Source organism: Mustela nivalis, assembly GCF_964662115.1.
Source record: "Mustela nivalis genome assembly, chromosome: 9".
Classification (NCBI taxonomy): Eukaryota; Metazoa; Chordata; class Mammalia; order Carnivora; family Mustelidae; genus Mustela; species Mustela nivalis.
Genome location: NC_139028.1, coordinates 120,135,202 through 120,147,293, shown reverse-complemented (window position 1 = coordinate 120,147,293; position 12,092 = coordinate 120,135,202).

The window sequence follows — 12,092 nt, the reverse complement described above, 5'->3', positions numbered from 1 at the left end:
TAAAACTTACCCTGACCCTGACCCTGAGCCTGACTCTGAACCTGACCCTAACCCTAACCCTAACTTATAACCCTCACCCTAACCCAAAACCCTAACTCAACCCCGAACTTTCCCTGTCCTCCTTCCCACCCACCGACTCAAGCCAGGGCTCTATCCAAGGACAGGCTGGACCTCTGTCCCAGGGAACAACCAGGAAGACCAAGCAGAGGGAGAGGAGAACTGAAAGGGGCGGACTGATCTCCCTGCCCTGACTTGGCCTCCACTGATGACTCCAAGTCCTCTGGCCCAAGCCCTCATTGAGCAGGACCCTGGGATGGATTCTGAATTCCAGGCCAGCTGGGTGGGGGGTACTCGATGACCTTTGCATCCCCAGATGTCCAACCCGCCTGGCCTTGCACCCTGAGCCTTGCTTCCCAGGATAGGCACGGTTCCGGTGCTCAGCAGACTTTGGGGCCACAGAGCACTTGGCAGTGGTGAGGGAACATGGGGGACCAGTCAGGGACAGCGCCATGGTGGGTCCGCATCCACCACAAGGCTGGGTCATGGGACAGGTGCTGTGTGCAGGTCTACTGGGCACACCTGGCCCTCTCGGAATGGAGGTCTGTGTGCCTGGTGCACCTTTCCTCCACCTACCCCTGGAGGATCGGCCAGGTTCAAGCATTTCCGTGTCCAACCCTCAGGGACAGTTGGGAACCTGGGCTCAAGAGAGGCAGCGACTGGCCCAGGACAAAAATCGGGTACAGAGTCCAAGGAGCAGAGCTTCCCTCCAGTCCTGGGCAATTCCTGACCCTCCCATGAGGTTTGCTTTGAGGGTGAGAGCTCCTCAGATCCTTGGGGAGAGCTACCCACCCCATCCCATGAGGGGACATGACCTCGGGCATCCCCAGACAGCTAGAGGCATATGTGTTTGAGCGTACACACACACACACACACACACATACACATACACCACTCTGCCCAGCTAGGGGTCAGAGGGGGAGACACCCTGGGAAAATGGTGGGTAACTAGGGGGAAAGAAGAAAGAGGTTGGAGACAGCTGGGCCATGGGGTCAGGGGCATCAGGACTCCTGGCAAGGGCCGAGATCCAAAGCATGGGGAGAGGAGACAGGACAGGCTGATGGTCAAGGGGTCCCCAAGGGGCCCAGGGGCTTTGCCAGGGCACTGGGTGGGGATGGGGTCTGGGGCCTGGTGTCCATCACCACCCTGGACTACTGGAAGTAGAAAGAGGTACCCCCCAGTGTGGACAGGGCTACAGCACCGAAGGCCTCCCCTTCCTCTTCTATCAGTGGGGCCATAGAGACAGGGTGTCCCTAGTCTCCCACAGGCTTGTAGAAGAGCCTGTTGGCCTTGAATCTCTCTCCCTGACCCACTGTGCTCCCAGTCTTGGGAAAATGCTTTGGACTCCCTCGAGGTCCTTCTGAGCAGAAGACAACCTGGGGGCTCGGGGGGCTGACCTTGTGGGCTTGAAGCATGTGGCAGAGCACTAGACCCCTGGTCTGGGGACCCAGGGCAGGACCCTCCTTGTTGCAGCCTCAGGGTCCCCACTGGGAAGAGGTTCCAGAGTCAGAGCTCTGCTCGGGGTGAGAAGGCTTTACTTAGCAAAGAACCAAGCACCAGCCCAGGAGAGGGAAACAGGGACAAGGGAGACTTTGGAGGTTTCTCTCATCACCCCTGGAGCCCCCAGATCCGGCTCCTGGGAGACACCCACGAACAGAGACAGACGCAGGCACAGAGACAAAGACAGAGACAGACACAGACACTGAACCCAGGAGAGAGGGAACCAGGAGAAGTCCCAGACTTTCCTCCATCGGCTGGGAAAGGACAGCCACACATTGTGTCCCCTTCTCAGTCCCACGGGCCATCCACCCTGGGAGGACGGATTCGGGAATGCCCGGGGTGCCCTGTGGGGGCTGGCCGGCACATGGGCGCAGACGAGGCCCTTGGACCTCCACCTAATGGGAGCCCCGGGAAGTCTGTGTCACCAAGGTCAGAAGCCATGCACTGCAACCTTGCCACGGGGGATGGGACACAGGCAGGAGGACGGTGGCTTTGCCTGGATCCCAGAGCAGATCCAGGCCCCTCTGGGCCGTGTTCCATGCCCCCGCCCAGCCCCGGGCTCACCCGTGCCCGGCCAAGTGTGTGCACCAGCCTCCTGGGAGAGCGGGGATGGAACGTATGCAGGGGTCCTACCCCTGATGGCATCCCTAGCAGGAGAAGCCAGGACACCCCCAGTGTGCAGACGGGGAGACTGGGGAGGCCCTGAGAGCCACAGGGTGTGTGCGGGCACACAGTCCTGGGCAGGAGGAGCAGGAGCCCCTTCTGAACCCAGCTCTGGGCCCTCCCAGCGGGGACAACTGCTGCACCCAGGCCTCCTGCTGCACACAGGCTGTGGGGAGGCTGTGTGGGGGTCACTGGATGGACAGGGCATGGGGTGGAGGGGGAGCCTTGAGCAGCTGGGGGAGGGGCGCCCTCAGGGAGCTCTGGTGGGAGCAGGAAGTCGGGTAAGGAGCCCCCAGGCAGTGGTGACCTCACTTCCCTGACGACACAGCCCAACGGAATTGGAACCCACGTATCCAGGCACCCACATTCCAGACAAAACCCCCCAGCCCAGCTCATTTCTGGGCAGATCCTGAAGGAAGCGACATGTTCTGCTGCTGCCTACCGAAGCCCAGAGGATGCAGGCAGAGGAGAGCTCGCCCGCCAAACACGTCCCCCCACTGGGCAGGTCGTGTCAGGCTTCCCCGACGACTCTGGCCCTTTGGCAAAAAGAATCAAAAGGTGACACCGGGAGGCTCAGAGTCAGACAGCCCCACACCTTCTGACCGACCCGTGTAGGCCTAGGTCTCCTCCCCGTGTGTCTGTATGTGTTTGTGTGTGTGTGTGTGTGTGTGTGTGTAAAGAGAGCTCATGGGGGGTGGAGACGCCCCCAGGAGCAGGAGCAGGCTGATGAGGGGTCAGATGCCTGGTGGGCAGGTCATGTTCACACCCCAGGTGAAGGCTGGCTAGGTGGGAAGGAGTGTGGGGACTGCACCCTTCTGCCCAGGGTTGATCCTGAGACCCTGCAGGGACGGGTCACTGACCCAGGTGCGGGGCTGTGCACGCACAGGTCTGCGTGGGATCTGGGAGAAGCAGGGGCACTGGGCAGGAGCACAGTGGGTATGGCCGGGCAGGGCTCTGACGCCTCTTGCACACTCCCCGTCTCTGCCTTGGCAGGCCACGGATGAACTAGGAAGGAGGCGGGAAGACACGCATCCCTCCACGACCCCGGAGTCCCCGGTCCTGGGAAGGCCCTCGCTACCTCCCAGACCACTGCCCGCGGTACTCCACTGCACTGCGGTCCTGGACACGGAGCCCACGGAGGCCAAGTCCGAGGGTGAGAAGGCTGGGGTGGGGTGCCTGTGGCTGTGTGGGGAGGAGTCGATGCTGGGCCCCACAGGGAGAAGCCCCCACAGGCCGGTGTGGGGCCAGGAGCCTCGACTTGGCTCGGAGCACCCAGGGGGTGGACTGCAGTCGGGGAGACGTCCCGGGGAGGGTTCCTTCGTGGCTGCGGCTTCTCCGGGAGGCCCCGGGCTGGGCTCTGTCTCTGCAAAGCCACAGGGAGAGGCAGGCCCGCGGGTGACCTTCTCTCCTCTCCCAGCTTCTCCAGCCAAGGAGCTAGACCCACTCCCAACTTCAGCCACTCCGGAGGGGCACATGGTGTCTGGAGTCCCTTCGGCGGGAGACCGGGAGCCCACAAGTGCCGGGGCGCCTGCCCACGAAGATGCTGATGCTGTCCGGGGAGAGCTGGCTCCTGCTCCTGCCCCCACCCCTGCTCCTGCTGCTCCCCCTGCCCCTGCCCCTGCCAGAGCGACTCCCACTTCCCCTGCCCCTGCCTGTGCTCCTGTTCTGGCCCTTGACCCAGATCCTCCCTTGGTCCCACCCCTTCCCCGACCCCTCCCGGGGCCACTGTTCCTGCCCCAGACCCAGCTCCTGCCCTTGACCTCGCCCAGGCCATCACCCCTGCCCTTGCCCCCGCTCCTGCCCCTGCCACTTCCCCCGCCCCTATCCCTTCGCCTTTCCCTGCCAGGGCCACTGTCCAGGCACCTGCCCCTGCACCGGCCCCAGACCCAGGTCCTAACCCTCTTCCTGCCCTTTCCCATGCCCCTTCCTGTGCCCCAGCCTGAAAGGCCTCCACTTTCCCTGCCAGTGCCCCTGTTCCTGCCCCAGACCCAGCTCCTGCCCTTGACCCTGCTCCAGTCATCACCAAGGCACTTGCCTCAGTTCCTGCTCCTGCTCCTGCCCCTTCCCCTGCCCCTGCGCCTGCCCCTGCCCCTGTCCTTTCTCTTTTCCCTGCCAGGGCCACTGCCCCTGCACTTGCCCCAGACCCAGGTCCTACCCCTGTTCTTGCCCGTGGCCCTGCCCCTGCCCCTGCATCTGCCGCTGCCCCTGCCCCTGCCAGGAAGGCCTCCACTTTCCCTGCCAGTGCCCCTGTTCCTGCCCCAGACCCAGGCCATGTCCCTGCGTCTTCCCCTTCAACTGCGACCATCCCTTCGCCTGGCCCTGCCAGGAACACTCCCCCTTCCCCTAGCCCTGCCTAGGCCCCTGTTCCCGCCCCAGACCCAGCTCCTGCCCTTGACCTGGTCCAGGCCATCACCCCTGCCCTTGCCCCAGCTCCTGCCCGTGCCCATTCCCCTGCTCCTATCCCTTCTCCTTTCCCTGACAGGGCCAAGGCCCCTGCACCTGGCCCTGCACCTGCCCCAGACCCAGGTCGTGCCCTTCCACCGGCCCCAGACACAGGTCCTTCGCCTGTTCCTGCCCCTTGCCTTGCCCCTTCCCGTGCCCCTGCCAGGACAGCCTCCCCTTCCCCTGCCTGTGCCCCTGTTCCTGCCCAATGCCCCGCTCTTGCCCTTGACCCTGCACCGGCCATCACCCCTGCACTTGCCCCAGCTCCTGCCCGTGCCCCTTCCCCTGCTCCTAACCCTTCTTTCCCTGACAGGGTCACTGCCCCTGCACCTGCCCCGGCTCGTGCCCCAGACCCAGGTCCTGCCCCTGCACCTGCCCCTACACCTGCCCCAGACCCAAATCCTAACCCTGTTCTTGCCCCTGCCCCTGCCAGGAAGGCCTCCACTTTCCCTGCCTGTGCCCCTGTTCCTGCCCCAGACCCAGCTCCTGCCCTTGATCCTGCACCAGTCATCACCAAGGCACTTGCCTCAGTTCCTGCTCCTGCTCCTGCTCCTGCTGCTGCTCCTTCTCCTGCCCTTTCCCCTGCCCCTGCCCCTGTCCTTTCTCCTTTCCCTGCCAGGGCCACTGCCCCTGCACCTGCCCCAGACCCAGGTCCTACCCCTGGACTTGCCGCTGGCCCTGCCCCTGCCCCTGCATCTGCCCCTGCCCCTGCCAGGAAGGCCTCCACTTTCCCTGCCAGTGCCCCTGTTCCTGCCCCAGACCCAGGCCATGTCCCTGCGTCTTCCCCTTCATCTGCGACCATCCCTTCGCCTGGCCCTGCCAGGAACACTCCCCCTTCCCCTAGCCCTGCCTAGGCCCCTGTTCCCGCCCCAGACCCAGCTCCTGCCCTTGACCTGGTCCAGGCCATCACCCCTGCCCTTGCCCCAGCTCCTGCCCGTGCCCATTCCCCTGCTCCTATCCCTTCTCCTTTCCCTGACAGGGCCAAGGCCCCTGCACCTGGCCCTGCACCTGCCCCAGACCCAGGTCGTGCCCTTCCACCGGCCCCAGACACAGGTCCTTCGCCTGTTCCTGCCCCTTGCCTTGCCCCTTCCCGTGCCCCTGCCAGGACAGCCTCCCCTTCCCCTGCCTGTGCCCCTGTTCCTGCCCAATGCCCCGCTCTTGCCCTTGACCCTGCACCGGCCATCACCCCTGCACTTGCCCCAGCTCCTGCCCGTGCCCCTTCCCCTGCTCCTAACCCTTCTTTCCCTGACAGGGTCACTGCCCCTGCACCTGCCCCGGCTCGTGCCCCAGACCCAGGTCCTGCCCCTGCACCTGCCCCTACACCTGCCCCAGACCCAAATCCTAACCCTGTTCTTGCCCCTGCCCCTGCCAGGAAGGCCTCCACTTTCCCTGCCTGTGCCCCTGTTCCTGCCCCAGACCCAGCTCCTGCCCTTGATCCTGCACCAGTCATCACCAAGGCACTTGCCTCAGTTCCTGCTCCTGCTCCTGCTCCTGCTGCTGCTCCTTCTCCTGCCCTTTCCCCTGCCCCTGCCCCTGTCCTTTCTCCTTTCCCTGCCAGGGCCACTGCCCCTGCACCTGCCCCAGACCCAGGTCCTACCCCTGGACTTGCCGCTGGCCCTGCCCCTGCCCCTGCATCTGCCCCTGCCCCTGCCAGGAAGGCCTCCACTTTCCCTGCCAGTGCCCCTGTTCCTGCCCCAGACCCAGGCCATGTCCCTGCGTCTTCCCCTTCATCTGCGACCATCCCTTCGCCTGGCCCTGCCAGGAACACTCCCCCTTCCCCTAGCCCTGCCTAGGCCCCTGTTCCCGCCCCAGACCCAGCTCCTGCCCTTGACCTGGTCCAGGCCATCACCCCTGCCCTTGCCCCAGCTCCTGCCCGTGCCCATTCCCCTGCTCCTATCCCTTCTCCTTTCCCTGACAGGGCCAAGGCCCCTGCACCTGGCCCTGCACCTGCCCCAGACCCAGGTCGTGCCCTTCCACCGGCCCCAGACACAGGTCCTTCGCCTGTTCCTGCCCCTTGCCTTGCCCCTTCCCGTGCCCCTGCCAGGACAGCCTCCCCTTCCCCTGCCTGTGCCCCTGTTCCTGCCCAATGCCCCGCTCTTGCCCTTGACCCTGCACCGGCCATCACCCCTGCACTTGCCCCAGCTCCTGCCCGTGCCCCTTCCCCTGCTCCTAACCCTTCTTTCCCTGACAGGGTCACTGCCCCTGCACCTGCCCCGGCTCGTGCCCCAGACCCAGGTCCTGCCCCTGCACCTGCCCCTACACCTGCCCCAGACCCAAATCCTAACCCTGTTCTTGCCCCTGCCCCTGCCAGGAAGGCCTCCACTTTCCCTGCCTGTGCCCCTGTTCCTGCCCCAGACCCAGCTCCTGCCCTTGATCCTGCACCAGTCATCACCAAGGCACTTGCCTCAGTTCCTGCTCCTGCTCCTGCTCCTGCTGCTGCTCCTTCTCCTGCCCTTTCCCCTGCCCCTGCCCCTGTCCTTTCTCCTTTCCCTGCCAGGGCCACTGCCCCTGCACCTGCCCCAGACCCAGGTCCTACCCCTGGACTTGCCGCTGGCCCTGCCCCTGCCCCTGCATCTGCCCCTGCCCCTGCCAGGAAGGCCTCCACTTTCCCTGCCAGTGCCCCTGTTCCTGCCCCAGACCCAGGCCATGTCCCTGCGTCTTCCCCTTCATCTGCGACCATCCCTTCGCCTGGCCCTGCCAGGAACACTCCCCCTTCCCCTAGCCCTGCCTAGGCCCCTGTTCCCGCCCCAGACCCAGCTCCTGCCCTTGACCTGGTCCAGGCCATCACCCCTGCCCTTGCCCCAGCTCCTGCCCGTGCCCATTCCCCTGCTCCTATCCCTTCTCCTTTCCCTGACAGGGCCAAGGCCCCTGCACCTGGCCCTGCACCTGCCCCAGACCCAGGTCGTGCCCTTCCACCGGCCCCAGACACAGGTCCTTCGCCTGTTCCTGCCCCTTGCCTTGCCCCTTCCCGTGCCCCTGCCAGGACAGCCTCCCCTTCCCCTGCCTGTGCCCCTGTTCCTGCCCAATGCCCCGCTCTTGCCCTTGACCCTGCACCGGCCATCACCCCTGCACTTGCCCCAGCTCCTGCCCGTGCCCCTTCCCCTGCTCCTAACCCTTCTTTCCCTGACAGGGTCACTGCCCCTGCACCTGCCCCGGCTCGTGCCCCAGACCCAGGTCCTGCCCCTGCACCTGCCCCTACACCTGCCCCAGACCCAAATCCTAACCCTGTTCTTGCCCCTGCCCCTGCCAGGAAGGCCTCCACTTTCCCTGCCTGTGCCCCTGTTCCTGCCCCAGACCCAGCTCCTGCCCTTGATCCTGCACCAGTCATCACCAAGGCACTTGCCTCAGTTCCTGCTCCTGCTCCTGCTCCTGCTGCTGCTCCTTCTCCTGCCCTTTCCCCTGCCCCTGCCCCTGTCCCAGACCCAGGTCCTACCCTTGGACTCTCCGCTGGCCCTCCACCTGCCCCTGGCCCTGCCAAGATGGCCTCCACTTTCCCTGCCTGGACCCCTGTTCCTGCCCCAGACCCAGCTCCTGCCCCTGCTTCTTCCCCTTCAACTGCCGCCATCCCTTCACCTGGCCATGCCAGGACCACTGCCCCTTCCCCTGGCCCTGCCTAGGCCCCTGTTCCCGCCCCTGACCCAGTCCTTCTCATTTGCTCCTGCTCCTTTCCCTGACCTTGCCTGGGCTCCTGTTCCTGCCTCTGACCCAGCTCCTGCTCTGGATCCTGCACCGGCCACTACTGCTGACCCTGTCCCCGCCTCTAGCCCAACGCCTGGCCCTACACCTTCTCCTGCGGGACTCCCAGACCCGCATCCAGAGCCCACAACTCTGCGGGGAGATCTCCCCAGAGAAATGCCGTCAGTTCCATCCCCTGACCCCGACACCCCCCCAGAATGTTTCATCCCCCCTCCTTGTGTTCTTCCTCTCCTGTATGGAGTCACCGTTCTCGTCGCCGTCCATCTCCTCTATGCTGTGTATTATTTATTTTAAATAAAAGTTCTTGTTTTCCCTGGACCACGTCATGAGCATCAAGAGCATTCCCAACGCTGTGCCACCACGCCCCAGAACATCGTTGCAGGCTATCTCCTTCCCCAAAGGAGGAGACCCTGAGCCCAAGCCCTCCTGACCATTGTTCCCCCCAGCCTGGCCCCTCGCAAGCCCTAAGCTGTTCCTGCACGTGTTCTGGAGGTTTCTGGAAGTGGAATCCCTCAATAGGTGCCTTTGTGTCTGCACCTATTTTCAAAGGGCCCTTGTTTGGGGTTTGGTTTGGTTTGGTTAGGTTTGGTTTGGTTTTTTGGTTTGGTTTTTGTTTCTTCTCTCTGTTTGACATAGAATTTCCCCTCTTGGTTGTTGAGACGCCCAATGGACTACAGAGGAGATGTCATCCTAGGGACCCCTTTAGGAATTCTGGGCACAATCTCGGGGACAAGGCCCCTGTTCCTGCTGGGACACCACAGTCGGTCCCCAGACAGGACACAGCTGTTTCCTCCTGTGGCCCACACAGAAACCAGGGAAATGCAGAAAGCTGGAAGACACACCGCGGAGGGCAAAAGCATCGCTCACAACCCTAGGCCAGAGAAAGGTCTCCCATGGGTCTGCTCCACTCCATGCTCCAAGTCACTGGGTCCCACAGGGACAGAGACTAGACACGTGCAAGTTCAAGGGGGAGGAGAGGCACACAGGCACTATGTGTCAGGAGATGCAGGAGCTCCCGGGGAAGGACTCGGGCAAAGGAAACCCTGGGGAGGCAGTGCTGGTCACCCTCAGACTGGCAGGTGTCTGGTCTGGGGACCAGCAGCCCTGGGGAGAACGTGAGGAAGCAGAGGTCCGATGCAGGGCCCCTGGAGAGAAGGTGAACAGGCACCCCTTTCTGAGACAACAGTGAGCGGCACCCATCCCAGGCCACAGGTCCACCTATCACCTAGGAGGGCTCAGCCTGGGACTCACCCCCAGAAACTCTGGCTCGATTGGCCACGGATGTGTTTTCAGTAGGATTGGGCACAGCAGTGGTGAGACAGCAGGGAATGGAACAGTGTTCATGCCCAAGGAGTTGGAGGGGATCCTCATCCCCGTCCTCCTGACACAATGTCCTGGGGCTCCTTTCTCAGTGTTGTCTGAGGCACAGGATCGAGGCAGCCCCTCTGAGACCCCACTCCTGCCACCCCGCTCCTGGGGACATTCATAATAGTTTAAGGAGGACGTAGAGAGGATCCAGGATGACAGAGGGCCAAGGACAAGGAAGGTCAGCACTGGGAGGACAGATGGACCAGCCCCAAGCCACCATGCAGGGCCTAATCCTAACCCGAACCAGAACCCTAATACTAAGCCGAATCTGAACCGGAACCCGAACCCTAAACCATAACCCTAACACCGAACCTCAACGCGAACCCAAACCCTAACCTCAAATCCTAAACCTGAACCCGAACCCGAACCCTAACCCTAACCCAAATAGGAACGCCTAACCCTGACCAAGACCCTGACTGTGAGCCTGACCCTAAACCTAACCATACCATGAAGCTGACCCTGACCCTAACACTGACCCTGACCCTGACGTGAGCCTGACCCTAACCCTGACCGTAACACAAATGACGCTGACCCTAAACCTAACCCTAACCCTGACCCTAACACGGACCCTGACCCTAAACCTAACCCTGATTCTAAACCTCCCTAACCCCTACACTAGCCCTAACCCTGACCCTAACCCTGTCCTACCCTACCCTAACCCCAACCTAACACTAACCTCAATCCTAACCACAAGCCCTAACCCGGACCCTAACCCTAACCCTGAACCTAACCCTAACTCCTAACCCTGACCATGACCCTGACTGTGAGCCGGACCCTAACCCTAACCATACCCTGAAGCTGACCGTGACCCTAACCAAAAAACAAACCCTGACCCGAACACTGACCCTGACCCTGACGGTGGGCCGGACATAACCCTGACCGTAACACTAATGACGCTGACCCTAAACCTAACCCTGACCCTGACCCTAACAAGGACCCTGACCCTAAACCTAAACCTGATTCTAAACCTAACACAAACCCCTACACTAGCCCTAACCCTGACCCTAACACTGTCTAACCCTAACCTAACCCCAACCCTAACACTAACCCTAACCCTAACCCCAAGCCCTAACCCTGACCCTAACCCTGACCCTGAACCTAACCCTAAACCTGACCTGACCCTATACTGGAACCTAACTAAACCCTGACTCTGACCCTAAGCTTGACCCTGACCGTGACCGTGACCCTGACCCTGACACTGACCCTAACCCTAACCCTAAATCCTAACCCTAACTGTAACCCTAACCCTAACGCCTAACCCTGACCCGGACCCTGACTGTGAGCCTGAGCCTAACCCTAACCAGACCCTGAAGCTGACCCTGACCCTAACTAAGAAACAAACCCTCTCCCTAAAACTGACCCTGACCCTGACGGTGAGCCTGACCCTAACCCTGTCCGTAACACCGATGACGCTGACCCTAAACCTAACCCTGACCCTGACCGTAACACGGACCCTGACCCTAAACCTAACCCTGATTCTAAACCTAACCCTAACCCCTACACTAACCCTATCCCAGACCCTAACCCTGTCTAACCCTACCCTAACCCTGGTCCTAACCCCAAGCCCTAACCCTGACCCTAAGCCTGACCCTGAACCTAACCCTAACCCTGACCCTAAGATGGAACCTACACTGAACCCTGACTCTGACCAAAAACCTAACCCTGGCCCTGACCAGAACACTGACCCTGACCATGACACTGTCCCTAAACCTAAGCCTGAGCCAAACCCTAACCCCGGTCCTAACCCTGACCCTGACCCTAACCCTAAAACGTACCATAACCCTGACCTTGGCCCTGACCCTAACACTAAACCTAACCTTAACCCTAACCCTAAAACTTACCCTAACCTTGAAACTGGCCCAGACGCTAACACTAACACTGACCCTCACCCTTACCCTGACCGTAGCACAGACCACGACTCTGACCCTAACCCTAACCCTAAACCTGACCCTGACCCTAACAAGGACCCTGACCCTAAACCTAACGCTGATTCTAACCCTAACCCCATCCCCAAACCCTAACCCTAAGCCTGACCCTAAACCTGTCTAACCCTATCCTAACCACAACCCTAACACTAACCCTAACCCTAACCCCAAACCCTAACCCTGACCCTACCCTGACCCTGAACCTAACCCTAACCCTGACCTTACCCTAAACTGGCACCTAAACTGAACCCTGACTTTGACCCTTACCCTAACCCTGGCCCTGACCTGAACCCTGACCCTGACCCTGAACTTGAGCCCGTCCCCAAAGCTAACCCTGACCCTATCCCTAACCCTGGCCCTGACCCTGACCCTAACTCTGACCGTAACCCTAAAACTTACCCTGACCCTGACCCTGAGCCTGACTCTGAACCTGACCCTAAC